A 12,908-nucleotide genomic window follows, 5' to 3' on the forward strand; every position below is an offset into this window, starting at 1 on the left:
ATGGACACCAGAGCCCTATGGAAAAGACCCTAAAAACACTGGAAAAAAATGAAATCTAACCAAGTGTTATTGATCTTATATGAAGATCAACACATGGATTTGGTAATGCTTTTTAAATGAAGTCAAATGATTTGATGAGAAAGCACTAGGTAAGTGTCTTTATACTGAAAACAGTACCAGGTAGATTTTTTTTTTTTTGATATAAGATTAATGACACTCGGCTAGATTTGATTGGATAAACCGTTTTTGCAGCGAAGCCATCTCCCGCAGTCTGCCCCGCAGAGAGCAAGACGTCACGTCCACTCGTGCCAAAGGCAAACAGCATGTCTCCCTGGTGGTCTAGTGGTTAGGATTCGGCGCTCTCACCGCCGCGGCCCGGGTTCGATTCCCGGTCAGGGAATGCGGCTTTTGCCAGGCCTTGGTCTTGTCGCAGACAAAGAGATCACCAAAAAGCATCGCTTCCTTCGAGCCGGAGTCGAACCAGCGACCTAAGGATGGCCGGTTGTTCACCTACAGTCCTCCGCTCTACCAACTGAGCTATCGAAGGACCTGGCTCTGTTCTGGGACACGAAACCAGATGGACACCAGAGCCCTATGGAAAAGACCCTAAAAACACTGCAAAAAAATGAAATCTAACCAAGTGTTATTGATCTTATATGAAGATCAACACATGGATTTGGTAATGCTTTTTAAATGAAGTCAAATGATTTGATGAGAAAGCACTAGGTAAGTGTCTTTATACTGAAAACAGTACCAGGTAGATTTTTTTTTTTTTTGATATAAGATTAATGACACTCGGCTAGATTTGATTGGATAAACCGTTTTTGCAGCGAAGCCATCTCCCGCAGTCTGCCCCGCAGAGAGCAAGACGTCACGTCCACTCGTGCCAAAGGCAAACAGCATGTCTCCCTGGTGGTCTAGTGGTTAGGATTCGGCGCTCTCACCGCCGCGGCCCGGGTTCGATTCCCGGTCAGGGAATGCGGCTTTTGCCAGGCCTTGGTCTTGTCGCAGACAAAGAGATCACCAAAAGCATCGCTTCCTTCGAGCCGGAGTCGAACCAGCGACCTAAGGATGGCCGGTTGTTCACCTACAGTCCTCCGCTCTACCAACTGAGCTATCGAAGGACCTGGCTCTGTTCTGGGACACGAAACCAGATGGACACCAGAGCCCTATGGAAAAGACCCTAAAAACACTGGAAAAAAATGAAATCTAACCAAGTGTTATTGATCTTATATGAAGATCAACACATGGATTTGGTAATGCTTTTTAAATGAAGTCAAATGATTTGATGAGAAAGCACTAGGTAAGTGTCTTTATACTGAAAACAGTACCAGGTAGATTTTTTTTTTTTTTGATATAAGATTAATGACACTCGGCTAGATTTGATTGGATAAACCGTTTTTGCAGCGAAGCCATCTCCCGCAGTCTGCCCCGCAGAGAGCAAGACGTCACGTCCACTCGTGCCAAAGGCAAACAGCATGTCTCCCTGGTGGTCTAGTGGTTAGGATTCGGCGCTCTCACCGCCGCGGCCCGGGTTCGATTCCCGGTCAGGGAATGCGGCTTTTGCCAGGCCTTGGTCTTGTCGCAGACAAAGAGATCACCAAAAAGCATCGCTTCCTTCGAGCCGGAGTCGAACCAGCGACCTAAGGATGGCCGGTTGTTCACCTACAGTCCTCCGCTCTACCAACTGAGCTATCGAAGGACCTGGCTCTGTTCTGGGACACGAAACCAGATGGACACCAGAGCCCTATGGAAAAGACCCTAAAAACACTGGAAAAAAATGAAATCTAACCAAGTGTTATTGATCTTATATGAAGATCAACACATGGATTTGGTAATGCTTTTTAAATGAAGTCAAATGATTTGATGAGAAAGCACTAGGTAAGTGTCTTTATACTGAAAACAGTACCAGGTAGATTTTTTTTTTTTTGATATAAGATTAATGACACTCGGCTAGATTTGATTGGATAAACCGTTTTTGCAGCGAAGCCATCTCCCGCAGTCTGCCCCGCAGAGAGCAAGACGTCACGTCCACTCGTGCCAAAGGCAAACAGCATGTCTCCCTGGTGGTCTAGTGGTTAGGATTCGGCGCTCTCACCGCCGCGGCCCGGGTTCGATTCCCGGTCAGGGAATGCGGCTTTTGCCAGGCCTTGGTCTTGTCGCAGACAAAGAGATCACCAAAAAGCATCGCTTCCTTCGAGCCGGAGTCGAACCAGCGACCTAAGGATGGCCGGTTGTTCACCTACAGTCCTCCGCTCTACCAACTGAGCTATCGAAGGACCTGGCTCTGTTCTGGGACACGAAACCAGATGGACACCAGAGCCCTATGGAAAAGACCCTAAAAACACTGCAAAAAAATGAAATCTAACCAAGTGTTATTGATCTTATATGAAGATCAACACATGGATTTGGTAATGCTTTTTAAATGAAGTCAAATGATTTGATGAGAAAGCACTAGGTAAGTGTCTTTATACTGAAAACAGTACCAGGTAGATTTTTTTTTTTTTTGATATAAGATTAATGACACTCGGCTAGATTTGATTGGATAAACCGTTTTTGCAGCGAAGCCATCTCCCGCAGTCTGCCCCGCAGAGAGCAAGACGTCACGTCCACTCGTGCCAAAGGCAAACAGCATGTCTCCCTGGTGGTCTAGTGGTTAGGATTCGGCGCTCTCACCGCCGCGGCCCGGGTTCGATTCCCGGTCAGGGAATGCGGCTTTTGCCAGGCCTTGGTCTTGTCGCAGACAAAGAGATCACCAAAAAGCATCGCTTCCTTCGAGCCGGAGTCGAACCAGCGACCTAAGGATGGCCGGTTGTTCACCTACAGTCCTCCGCTCTACCAACTGAGCTATCGAAGGACCTGGCTCTGTTCTGGGACACGAAACCAGATGGACACCAGAGCCCTATGGAAAAGACCCTAAAAACACTGCAAAAAAATGAAATCTAACCAAGTGTTATTGATCTTATATGAAGATCAACACATGGATTTGGTAATGCTTTTTAAATGAAGTCAAATGATTTGATGAGAAAGCACTAGGTAAGTGTCTTTATACTGAAAACAGTACCAGGTAGATTTTTTTTTTTTTTGATATAAGATTAATGACACTCGGCTAGATTTGATTGGATAAACCGTTTTTGCAGCGAAGCCATCTCCCGCAGTCTGCCCCGCAGAGAGCAAGACGTCACGTCCACTCGTGCCAAAGGCAAACAGCATGTCTCCCTGGTGGTCTAGTGGTTAGGATTCGGCGCTCTCACCGCCGCGGCCCGGGTTCGATTCCCGGTCAGGGAATGCGGCTTTTGCCAGGCCTTGGTCTTGTCGCAGACAAAGAGATCACCAAAAAGCATCGCTTCCTTCGAGCCGGAGTCGAACCAGCGACCTAAGGATGGCCGGTTGTTCACCTACAGTCCTCCGCTCTACCAACTGAGCTATCGAAGGACCTGGCTCTGTTCTGGGACACGAAACCAGATGGACACCAGAGCCCTATGGAAAAGACCCTAAAAACACTGCAAAAAAATGAAATCTAATCAAGTGTTATTGATCTTATATGAAGATCAACACATGGATTTGGTAATGCTTTTTAAATTAAGTCAAATGATTTGATGAGAAAGCACTAGGTAAGTGTCTTTATACTGAAAACAGTACCAGGTAGATTTTTTTTTTTTTGATATAAGATTAATGACACTCGGCTAGATTTGATTGGATAAACCGTTTTTGCAGCGAAGCCATCTCCCGCAGTCTGCCCCGCAGAGAGCAAGACGTCACGTCCACTCGTGCCAAAGGCAAACAGCATGTCTCCCTGGTGGTCTAGTGGTTAGGATTCGGCGCTCTCACCGCCGCGGCCCGGGTTCGATTCCCGGTCAGGGAATGCGGCTTTTGCCAGGCCTTGGTCTTGTCGCAGACAAAGAGATCACCAAAAAGCATCGCTTCCTTCGAGCCGGAGTCGAACCAGCGACCTAAGGATGGCCGGTTGTTCACCTACAGTCCTCCGCTCTACCAACTGAGCTATCGAAGGACCTGGCTCTGTTCTGGGACACGAAACCAGATGGACACCAGAGCCCTATGGAAAAGACCCTAAAAACACTGCAAAAAAATGAAATCTAACCAAGTGTTATTGATCTTATATGAAGATCAACACATGGATTTGGTAATGCTTTTTAAATGAAGTCAAATGATTTGATGAGAAAGCACTAGGTAAGTGTCTTTATACTGAAAACAGTACCAGGTAGATTTTTTTTTTTTTGATATAAGATTAATGACACTCGGCTAGATTTGATTGGATAAACCGTTTTTGCAGCGAAGCCATCTCCCGCAGTCTGCCCCGCAGAGAGCAAGACGTCACGTCCACTCGTGCCAAAGGCAAACAGCATGTCTCCCTGGTGGTCTAGTGGTTAGGATTCGGCGCTCTCACCGCCGCGGCCCGGGTTCGATTCCCGGTCAGGGAATGCGGCTTTTGCCAGGCCTTGGTCTTGTCGCAGACAAAGAGATCACCAAAAAGCATCGCTTCCTTCGAGCCGGAGTCGAACCAGCGACCTAAGGATGGCCGGTTGTTCACCTACAGTCCTCCGCTCCACCAACTGAGCTATCGAAGGACCTGGCTCTGTTCTGGGACACGAAACCAGATGGACACCAGAGCCCTATGGAAAAGACCCTAAAAACACTGCAAAAAAATGAAATCTAACCAAGTGTTATTGATCTTATATGAAGATCAACACATGGATTTGGTAATGCTTTTTAAATGAAGTCAAATGATTTGATGAGAAAGCACTAGGTAAGTGTCTTTATACTGAAAACAGTACCAGGTAGATTTTTTTTTTTTGATATAGGATTAATGACACTCGGCTAGATTTGATTGGATAAACCGTTTTTGCAGCGAAGCCATCTCCCGCAGTCTGCCCCGCAGAGAGCAAGACGTCACGTCCACTCGTGCCAAAGGCAAACAGCATGTCTCCCTGGTGGTCTAGTGGTTAGGATTCGGCGCTCTCACCGCCGCGGCCCGGGTTCGATTCCCGGTCAGGGAATGCGGCTTTTGCCAGGCCTTGGTCTTGTCGCAGACAAAGAGATCACCAAAAAGCATCGCTTCCTTCGAGCCGGAGTCGAACCAGCGACCTAAGGATGGCCGGTTGTTCACCTACAGTCCTCCGCTCTACCAACTGAGCTATCGAAGGACCTGGCTCTGTTCTGGGACACGAAACCAGATGGACACCAGAGCCCTATGGAAAAGACCCTAAAAACACTGCAAAAAAATGAAATCTAACCAAGTGTTATTGATCTTATATGAAGATCAACACATGGATTTGGTAATGCTTTTTAAATGAAGTCAAATGATTTGATGAGAAAGCACTAGGTAAGTGTCTTTATACTGAAAACAGTACCAGGTAGATTTTTTTTTTTTTGATATAAGATTAATGACACTCGGCTAGATTTGATTGGATAAACCGTTTTTGCAGCGAAGCCATCTCCCGCAGTCTGCCCCGCAGAGAGCAAGACGTCACGTCCACTCGTGCCAAAGGCAAACAGCATGTCTCCCTGGTGGTCTAGTGGTTAGGATTCGGCGCTCTCACCGCCGCGGCCCGGGTTCGATTCCCGGTCAGGGAATGCGGCTTTTGCCAGGCCTTGGTCTTGTCGCAGACAAAGAGATCACCAAAAAGCATCGCTTCCTTCGAGCCGGAGTCGAACCAGCGACCTAAGGATGGCCGGTTGTTCACCTACAGTCCTCCGCTCCACCAACTGAGCTATCGAAGGACCTGGCTCTGTTCTGGGACACGAAACCAGATGGACACCAGAGCCCTATGGAAAAGACCCTAAAAACACTGCAAAAAAATGAAATCTAACCAAGTGTTATTGATCTTATATGAAGATCAACACATGGATTTGGTAATGCTTTTTAAATGAAGTCAAATGATTTGATGAGAAAGCACTAGGTAAGTGTCTTTATACTGAAAACAGTACCAGGTAGATTTTTTTTTTTTGATATAGGATTAATGACACTCGGCTAGATTTGATTGGATAAACCGTTTTTGCAGCGAAGCCATCTCCCGCAGTCTGCCCCGCAGAGAGCAAGACGTCACGTCCACTCGTGCCAAAGGCAAACAGCATGTCTCCCTGGTGGTCTAGTGGTTAGGATTCGGCGCTCTCACCGCCGCGGCCCGGGTTCGATTCCCGGTCAGGGAATGCGGCTTTTGCCAGGCCTTGGTCTTGTCGCAGACAAAGAGATCACCAAAAAGCATCGCTTCCTTCGAGCCGGAGTCGAACCAGCGACCTAAGGATGGCCGGTTGTTCACCTACAGTCCTCCGCTCTACCAACTGAGCTATCGAAGGACCTGGCTCTGTTCTGGGACACGAAACCAGATGGACACCAGAGCCCTATGGAAAAGACCCTAAAAACACTGCAAAAAAATGAAATCTAACCAAGTGTTATTGATCTTATATGAAGATCAACACATGGATTTGGTAATGCTTTTTAAATGAAGTCAAATGATTTGATGAGAAAGCACTAGGTAAGTGTCTTTATACTGAAAACAGTACCAGGTAGATTTTTTTTTTTTTGATATAAGATTAATGACACTCGGCTAGATTTGATTGGATAAACCGTTTTTGCAGCGAAGCCATCTCCCGCAGTCTGCCCCGCAGAGAGCAAGACGTCACGTCCACTCGTGCCAAAGGCAAACAGCATGTCTCCCTGGTGGTCTAGTGGTTAGGATTCGGCGCTCTCACCGCCGCGGCCCGGGTTCGATTCCCGGTCAGGGAATGCGGCTTTTGCCAGGCCTTGGTCTTGTCGCAGACAAAGAGATCACCAAAAAGCATCGCTTCCTTCGAGCCGGAGTCGAACCAGCGACCTAAGGACGGCCGGTTGTTCACCTACAGTCCTCCGCTCCACCAACTGAGCTATCGAAGGACCTGGCTCTGTTCTGGGACACGAAACCAGATGGACACCAGAGCCCTATGGAAAAGACCCTAAAAACACTGCAAAAAAATGAAATCTAACCAAGTGTTATTGATCTTATATGAAGATCAACACATGGATTTGGTAATGCTTTTTAAATGAAGTCAAATGATTTGATGAGAAAGCACTAGGTAAGTGTCTTTATACTGAAAACAGTACCAGGTAGATTTTTTTTTTTTGATATAGGATTAATGACACTCGGCTAGATTTGATTGGATAAACCGTTTTTGCAGCGAAGCCATCTCCCGCAGTCTGCCCCGCAGAGAGCAAGACGTCACGTCCACTCGTGCCAAAGGCAAACAGCATGTCTCCCTGGTGGTCTAGTGGTTAGGATTCGGCGCTCTCACCGCCGCGGCCCGGGTTCGATTCCCGGTCAGGGAATGCGGCTTTTGCCAGGCCTTGGTCTTGTCGCAGACAAAGAGATCACCAAAAAGCATCGCTTCCTTCGAGCCGGAGTCGAACCAGCGACCTAAGGATGGCCGGTTGTTCACCTACAGTCCTCCGCTCTACCAACTGAGCTATCGAAGGACCTGGCTCTGTTCTGGGACACGAAACCAGATGGACACCAGAGCCCTATGGAAAAGACCCTAAAAACACTGCAAAAAAATGAAATCTAACCAAGTGTTATTGATCTTATATGAAGATCAACACATGGATTTGGTAATGCTTTTTAAATGAAGTCAAATGATTTGATGAGAAAGCACTAGGTAAGTGTCTTTATACTGAAAACAGTACCAGGTAGATTTTTTTTTTTTTGATATAAGATTAATGACACTCGGCTAGATTTGATTGGATAAACCGTTTTTGCAGCGAAGCCATCTCCCGCAGTCTGCCCCGCAGAGAGCAAGACGTCACGTCCACTCGTGCCAAAGGCAAACAGCATGTCTCCCTGGTGGTCTAGTGGTTAGGATTCGGCGCTCTCACCGCCGCGGCCCGGGTTCGATTCCCGGTCAGGGAATGCGGCTTTTGCCAGGCCTTGGTCTTGTCGCAGACAAAGAGATCACCAAAAAGCATCGCTTCCTTCGAGCCGGAGTCGAACCAGCGACCTAAGGATGGCCGGTTGTTCACCTACAGTCCTCCGCTCTACCAACTGAGCTATCGAAGGACCTGTCTCTGTTCTGGGACACGAAACCAGATGGACACCAGAGCCCTATGGAAAAGACCCTAAAAACACTGCAAAAAAATGAAATCTAACCAAGTGTTATTGATCTTATATGAAGATCAACACATGGATTTGGTAATGCTTTTTAAATGAAGTCAAATGATTTGATGAGAAAGCACTAGGTAAGTGTCTTTATACTGAAAACAGTACCAGGTAGATTTTTTTTTTTTTGATATAAGATTAATGACACTCGGCTAGATTTGATTGGATAAACCGTTTTTGCAGCGAAGCCATCTCCCGCAGTCTGCCCCGCAGAGAGCAAGACGTCACGTCCACTCGTGCCAAAGGCAAACAGCATGTCTCCCTGGTGGTCTAGTGGTTAGGATTCGGCGCTCTCACCGCCGCGGCCCGGGTTCGATTCCCGGTCAGGGAATGCGGCTTTTGCCAGGCCTTGGTCTTGTCGCAGACAAAGAGATCACCAAAAAGCATCGCTTCCTTCGAGCCGGAGTCGAACCAGCGACCTAAGGATGGCCGGTTGTTCACCTACAGTCCTCCGCTCTACCAACTGAGCTATCGAAGGACCTGGCTCTGTTCTGGGACACGAAACCAGATGGACACCAGAGCCCTATGGAAAAGACCCTAAAAACACTGCAAAAAAATGAAATCTAACCAAGTGTTATTGATCTTATATGAAGATCAACACATGGATTTGGTAATGCTTTTTAAATGAAGTCAAATGATTTGATGAGAAAGCACTAGGTAAGTGTCTTTATACTGAAAACAGTACCAGGTAGATTTTTTTTTTTTTGATATAAGATTAATGAGACTCGGCTAGATTTGATTGGATAAACCGTTTTTGCAGCGAAGCCATCTCCCGCAGTCTGCCCCGCAGAGAGCAAGACGTCACGTCCACTCGTGCCAAAGGCAAACAGCATGTCTCCCTGGTGGTCTAGTGGTTAGGATTCGGCGCTCTCACCGCCGCGGCCCGGGTTCGATTCCCGGTCAGGGTATGCGGCTTTTGCCAGGCCTTGGTCTTGTCGCAGACAAAGAGATCACCAAAAAGCATCGCTTCCTTCGAGCCGGAGTCGAACCAGCGACCTAAGGATGGCCGGTTGTTCACCTACAGTCCTCCGCTCTACCAACTGAGCTATCGAAGGACCTGGCTCTGTTCTGGGACACGAAACCAGATGGACACCAGAGCCCTATGGAAAAGACCCTAAAAACACTGGAAAAAAATGAAATCTAACCAAGTGTTATTGATCTTATATGAAGATCAACACATGGATTTGGTAATGCTTTTTAAATGAAGTCAAATGATTTGATGAGAAAGCACTAGGTAAGTGTCTTTATACTGAAAACAGTACCAGGTAGATTTTTTTTTTTTTGATATAAGATTAATGAGACTCGGCTAGATTTGATTGGATAAACCGTTTTTGCAGCGAAGCCATCTCCCGCAGTCTGCCCCGCAGAGAGCAAGACGTCACGTCCACTCGTGCCAAAGGCAAACAGCATGTCTCCCTGGTGGTCTAGTGGTTAGGATTCGGCGCTCTCACCGCCGCGGCCCGGGTTCGATTCCCGGTCAGGGTATGCGGCTTTTGCCAGGCCTTGGTCTTGTCGCAGACAAAGAGATCACCAAAAAGCATCGCTTCCTTCGAGCCGGAGTCGAACCAGCGACCTAAGGATGGCCGGTTGTTCACCTACAGTCCTCCGCTCTACCAACTGAGCTATCGAAGGACCTGGCTCTGTTCTGGGACACGAAACCAGATGGACACCAGAGCCCTATGGAAAAGACCCTAAAAACACTGCAAAAAAATGAAATCTAACCAAGTGTTATTGATCTTATATGAAGATCAACACATGGATTTGGTAATGCTTTTTAAATGAAGTCAAATGATTTGATGAGAAAGCACTAGGTAAGTGTCTTTATACTGAAAACAGTACCAGGTAGATTTTTTTTTTTTTGATATAAGATTAATGACACTCGGCTAGATTTGATTGGATAAACCGTTTTTGCAGCGAAGCCATCTCCCGCAGTCTGCCCCGCAGAGAGCAAGACGTCACGTCCACTCGTGCCAAAGGCAAACAGCATGTCTCCCTGGTGGTCTAGTGGTTAGGATTCGGCGCTCTCACCGCCGCGGCCCGGGTTCGATTCCCGGTCAGGGAATGCGGCTTTTGCCAGGCCTTGGTCTTGTCGCAGACAAAGAGATCACCAAAAAGCATCGCTTCCTTCGAGCCGGAGTCGAACCAGCGACCTAAGGATGGCCGGTTGTTCACCTACAGTCCTCCGCTCTACCAACTGAGCTATCGAAGGACCTGGCTCTGTTCTGGGACACGAAACCAGATGGACACCAGAGCCCTATGGAAAAGACCCTAAAAACACTGCAAAAAAATGAAATCTAACCAAGTGTTATTGATCTTATATGAAGATCAACACATGGATTTGGTAATGCTTTTTAAATGAAGTCAAATGATTTGATGAGAAAGCACTAGGTAAGTGTCTTTATACTGAAAACAGTACCAGGTAGATTTTTTTTTTTTTGATATAAGATTAATGACACTCGGCTAGATTTGATTGGATAAACCGTTTTTGCAGCGAAGCCATCTCCCGCAGTCTGCCCCGCAGAGAGCAAGACGTCACGTCCACTCGTGCCAAAGGCAAACAGCATGTCTCCCTGGTGGTCTAGTGGTTAGGATTCGGCGCTCTCACCGCCGCGGCCCGGGTTCGATTCCCGGTCAGGGAATGCGGCTTTTGCCAGGCCTTGGTCTTGTCGCAGACAAAGAGATCACCAAAAAGCATCGCTTCCTTCGAGCCGGAGTCGAACCAGCGACCTAAGGATGGCCGGTTGTTCACCTACAGTCCTCCGCTCTACCAACTGAGCTATCGAAGGACCTGGCTCTGTTCTGGGACACGAAACCAGATGGACACCAGAGCCCTATGGAAAAGACCCTAAAAACACTGCAAAAAAATGAAATCTAACCAAGTGTTATTGATCTTATATGAAGATCAACACATGGATTTGGTAATGCTTTTTAAATGAAGTCAAATGATTTGATGAGAAAGCACTAGGTAAGTGTCTTTATACTGAAAACAGTACCAGGTAGATTTTTTTTTTTTTGATATAGGATTAATGACACTCGGCTAGATTTGATTGGATAAACCGTTTTTGCAGCGAAGCCATCTCCCGCAGTCTGCCCCGCAGAGAGCAAGACGTCACGTCCACTCGTGCCAAAGGCAAACAGCATGTCTCCCTGGTGGTCTAGTGGTTAGGATTCGGCGCTCTCACCGCCGCGGCCCGGGTTCGATTCCCGGTCAGGGAATGCGGCTTTTGCCAGGCCTTGGTCTTGTCGCAGACAAAGAGATCACCAAAAAGCATCTCTTCCTTCGAGCCGGAGTCGAACCAGCGACCTAAGGATGGCCGGTTGTTCACCTACAGTCCTCCGCTCTACCAACTGAGCTATCGAAGGACCTGGCTCTGTTCTGGGACACGAAACCAGATGGACACCAGAGCCCTATGGAAAAGACCCTAAAAACACTGCAAAAAAATGAAATCTAACCAAGTGTTATTGATCTTATATGAAGATCAACACATGGATTTGGTAATGCTTTTTAAATGAAGTCAAATGATTTGATGAGAAAGCACTAGGTAAGTGTCTTTATACTGAAAACAGTACCAGGTAGATTTTTTTTTTTTTGATATAAGATTAATGACACTCGGCTAGATTTGATTGGATAAACCGTTTTTGCAGCGAAGCCATCTCCCGCAGTCTGCCCCGCAGAGAGCAAGACGTCACGTCCACTCGTGCCAAAGGCAAACAGCATGTCTCCCTGGTGGTCTAGTGGTTAGGATTCGGCGCTCTCACCGCCGCGGCCCGGGTTCGATTCCCGGTCAGGGAATGCGGCTTTTGCCAGGCCTTGGTCTTGTCGCAGACAAAGAGATCACCAAAAAGCATCGCTTCCTTCGAGCCGGAGTCGAACCAGCGACCTAAGGATGGCCGGTTGTTCACCTACAGTCCTCCGCTCTACCAACTGAGCTATCGAAGGACCTGGCTCTGTTCTGGGACACGAAACCAGATGGACACCAGAGCCCTATGGAAAAGACCCTAAAAACACTGCAAAAAAATGAAATCTAACCAAGTGTTATTGATCTTATATGAAGATCAACACATGGATTTGGTAATGCTTTTTAAATGAAGTCAAATGATTTGATGAGAAAGCACTAGGTAAGTGTCTTTATACTGAAAACAGTACCAGGTAGATTTTTTTTTTTTTGATATAAGATTAATGACACTCGGCTAGATTTGATTGGATAAACCGTTTTTGCAGCGAAGCCATCTCCCGCAGTCTGCCCCGCAGAGAGCAAGACGTCACGTCCACTCGTGCCAAAGGCAAACAGCATGTCTCCCTGGTGGTCTAGTGGTTAGGATTCGGCGCTCTCACCGCCGCGGCCCGGGTTCGATTCCCGGTCAGGGAATGCGGCTTTTGCCAGGCCTTGGTCTTGTCGCAGACAAAGAGATCACCAAAAAGCATCGCTTCCTTCGAGCCGGAGTCGAACCAGCGACCTAAGGATGGCCGGTTGTTCACCTACAGTCCTCCGCTCTACCAACTGAGCTATCGAAGGACCTGGCTCTGTGCTGGGACACGAAACCAGATGGACACCAGAGCCCTATGGAAAAGACCCTAAAAACACTGCAAAAAAATGAAATCTAACCAAGTGTTATTGATCTTATATGAAGATCAACACATGGATTTGGTAATGCTTTTTAAATGAAGTCAAATGATTTGATGAGAAAGCACTAGGTAAGTGTCTTTATACTGAAAACAGTACCAGGTAGATTTTTTTTTTTTTGATATAAGATTAATGA

General features: G+C 47.1%; 29 non-coding genes across 29 annotated transcripts; 10 read left to right on the forward strand and 19 right to left on the reverse strand.

Moving 5' to 3' along the window:
* Positions 1-460: 460 nt before the first annotated feature.
* Positions 461-547, reverse strand: trnay-gua. Its single transcript is given in 2 exon segments — positions 461-496; positions 511-547. It is a non-coding gene; the product is annotated as a tRNA-Tyr (tRNA).
* Positions 548-1,037: 490 nt separating this feature from the next.
* Positions 1,038-1,124, reverse strand: trnay-gua. Its single transcript is given in 2 exon segments — positions 1,038-1,073; positions 1,088-1,124. It is a non-coding gene; the product is annotated as a tRNA-Tyr (tRNA).
* A 491-nt stretch (positions 1,125-1,615) lies between these two features.
* On the reverse strand, positions 1,616-1,702 carry trnay-gua. Its single transcript is given in 2 exon segments — positions 1,616-1,651; positions 1,666-1,702. It is a non-coding gene; the product is annotated as a tRNA-Tyr (tRNA).
* A 490-nt stretch (positions 1,703-2,192) lies between these two features.
* trnay-gua lies at positions 2,193-2,279 on the reverse strand. The gene is given in 2 exon segments: positions 2,193-2,228; positions 2,243-2,279. It is a non-coding gene; the product is annotated as a tRNA-Tyr (tRNA).
* Positions 2,280-2,770: 491 nt separating this feature from the next.
* Positions 2,771-2,857, reverse strand: trnay-gua. Its single transcript is given in 2 exon segments — positions 2,771-2,806; positions 2,821-2,857. It is a non-coding gene; the product is annotated as a tRNA-Tyr (tRNA).
* A 491-nt stretch (positions 2,858-3,348) lies between these two features.
* On the reverse strand, positions 3,349-3,435 carry trnay-gua. Its single transcript is given in 2 exon segments — positions 3,349-3,384; positions 3,399-3,435. It is a non-coding gene; the product is annotated as a tRNA-Tyr (tRNA).
* A 490-nt stretch (positions 3,436-3,925) lies between these two features.
* trnay-gua lies at positions 3,926-4,012 on the reverse strand. Its single transcript is given in 2 exon segments — positions 3,926-3,961; positions 3,976-4,012. It is a non-coding gene; the product is annotated as a tRNA-Tyr (tRNA).
* Positions 4,013-5,078: 1,066 nt separating this feature from the next.
* Positions 5,079-5,165, reverse strand: trnay-gua. The gene is given in 2 exon segments: positions 5,079-5,114; positions 5,129-5,165. It is a non-coding gene; the product is annotated as a tRNA-Tyr (tRNA).
* A 934-nt stretch (positions 5,166-6,099) lies between these two features.
* trnae-cuc lies at positions 6,100-6,171 on the forward strand. The gene has a single exon. It is a non-coding gene; the product is annotated as a tRNA-Glu (tRNA).
* A 60-nt stretch (positions 6,172-6,231) lies between these two features.
* On the reverse strand, positions 6,232-6,318 carry trnay-gua. Its single transcript is given in 2 exon segments — positions 6,232-6,267; positions 6,282-6,318. It is a non-coding gene; the product is annotated as a tRNA-Tyr (tRNA).
* Positions 6,319-6,676: 358 nt separating this feature from the next.
* trnae-cuc lies at positions 6,677-6,748 on the forward strand. The gene has a single exon. It is a non-coding gene; the product is annotated as a tRNA-Glu (tRNA).
* A 504-nt stretch (positions 6,749-7,252) lies between these two features.
* On the forward strand, positions 7,253-7,324 carry trnae-cuc. The gene has a single exon. It is a non-coding gene; the product is annotated as a tRNA-Glu (tRNA).
* A 60-nt stretch (positions 7,325-7,384) lies between these two features.
* On the reverse strand, positions 7,385-7,471 carry trnay-gua. The gene is given in 2 exon segments: positions 7,385-7,420; positions 7,435-7,471. It is a non-coding gene; the product is annotated as a tRNA-Tyr (tRNA).
* A 358-nt stretch (positions 7,472-7,829) lies between these two features.
* Positions 7,830-7,901, forward strand: trnae-cuc. The gene has a single exon. It is a non-coding gene; the product is annotated as a tRNA-Glu (tRNA).
* Positions 7,902-7,961: 60 nt separating this feature from the next.
* On the reverse strand, positions 7,962-8,048 carry trnay-gua. Its single transcript is given in 2 exon segments — positions 7,962-7,997; positions 8,012-8,048. It is a non-coding gene; the product is annotated as a tRNA-Tyr (tRNA).
* A 358-nt stretch (positions 8,049-8,406) lies between these two features.
* trnae-cuc lies at positions 8,407-8,478 on the forward strand. Its single transcript has one exon. It is a non-coding gene; the product is annotated as a tRNA-Glu (tRNA).
* A 60-nt stretch (positions 8,479-8,538) lies between these two features.
* On the reverse strand, positions 8,539-8,625 carry trnay-gua. Its single transcript is given in 2 exon segments — positions 8,539-8,574; positions 8,589-8,625. It is a non-coding gene; the product is annotated as a tRNA-Tyr (tRNA).
* Positions 8,626-9,115: 490 nt separating this feature from the next.
* Positions 9,116-9,202, reverse strand: trnay-gua. Its single transcript is given in 2 exon segments — positions 9,116-9,151; positions 9,166-9,202. It is a non-coding gene; the product is annotated as a tRNA-Tyr (tRNA).
* Positions 9,203-9,692: 490 nt separating this feature from the next.
* trnay-gua lies at positions 9,693-9,779 on the reverse strand. Its single transcript is given in 2 exon segments — positions 9,693-9,728; positions 9,743-9,779. It is a non-coding gene; the product is annotated as a tRNA-Tyr (tRNA).
* A 358-nt stretch (positions 9,780-10,137) lies between these two features.
* trnae-cuc lies at positions 10,138-10,209 on the forward strand. Its single transcript has one exon. It is a non-coding gene; the product is annotated as a tRNA-Glu (tRNA).
* A 60-nt stretch (positions 10,210-10,269) lies between these two features.
* On the reverse strand, positions 10,270-10,356 carry trnay-gua. Its single transcript is given in 2 exon segments — positions 10,270-10,305; positions 10,320-10,356. It is a non-coding gene; the product is annotated as a tRNA-Tyr (tRNA).
* Positions 10,357-10,714: 358 nt separating this feature from the next.
* On the forward strand, positions 10,715-10,786 carry trnae-cuc. Its single transcript has one exon. It is a non-coding gene; the product is annotated as a tRNA-Glu (tRNA).
* Positions 10,787-10,846: 60 nt separating this feature from the next.
* trnay-gua lies at positions 10,847-10,933 on the reverse strand. The gene is given in 2 exon segments: positions 10,847-10,882; positions 10,897-10,933. It is a non-coding gene; the product is annotated as a tRNA-Tyr (tRNA).
* A 358-nt stretch (positions 10,934-11,291) lies between these two features.
* On the forward strand, positions 11,292-11,363 carry trnae-cuc. The gene has a single exon. It is a non-coding gene; the product is annotated as a tRNA-Glu (tRNA).
* A 60-nt stretch (positions 11,364-11,423) lies between these two features.
* trnay-gua lies at positions 11,424-11,510 on the reverse strand. The gene is given in 2 exon segments: positions 11,424-11,459; positions 11,474-11,510. It is a non-coding gene; the product is annotated as a tRNA-Tyr (tRNA).
* A 358-nt stretch (positions 11,511-11,868) lies between these two features.
* trnae-cuc lies at positions 11,869-11,940 on the forward strand. Its single transcript has one exon. It is a non-coding gene; the product is annotated as a tRNA-Glu (tRNA).
* A 60-nt stretch (positions 11,941-12,000) lies between these two features.
* On the reverse strand, positions 12,001-12,087 carry trnay-gua. Its single transcript is given in 2 exon segments — positions 12,001-12,036; positions 12,051-12,087. It is a non-coding gene; the product is annotated as a tRNA-Tyr (tRNA).
* Positions 12,088-12,445: 358 nt separating this feature from the next.
* Positions 12,446-12,517, forward strand: trnae-cuc. Its single transcript has one exon. It is a non-coding gene; the product is annotated as a tRNA-Glu (tRNA).
* Positions 12,518-12,577: 60 nt separating this feature from the next.
* trnay-gua lies at positions 12,578-12,664 on the reverse strand. Its single transcript is given in 2 exon segments — positions 12,578-12,613; positions 12,628-12,664. It is a non-coding gene; the product is annotated as a tRNA-Tyr (tRNA).
* Between the last annotated feature and the right edge of the window lie 244 nt (positions 12,665-12,908).

The sequence above is a fragment of the Alosa sapidissima genome, chromosome 10 (assembly GCF_018492685.1).
Source record: "Alosa sapidissima isolate fAloSap1 chromosome 10, fAloSap1.pri, whole genome shotgun sequence".
In the NCBI taxonomy this organism is placed as follows: domain Eukaryota; kingdom Metazoa; phylum Chordata; class Actinopteri; order Clupeiformes; family Clupeidae; genus Alosa; species Alosa sapidissima.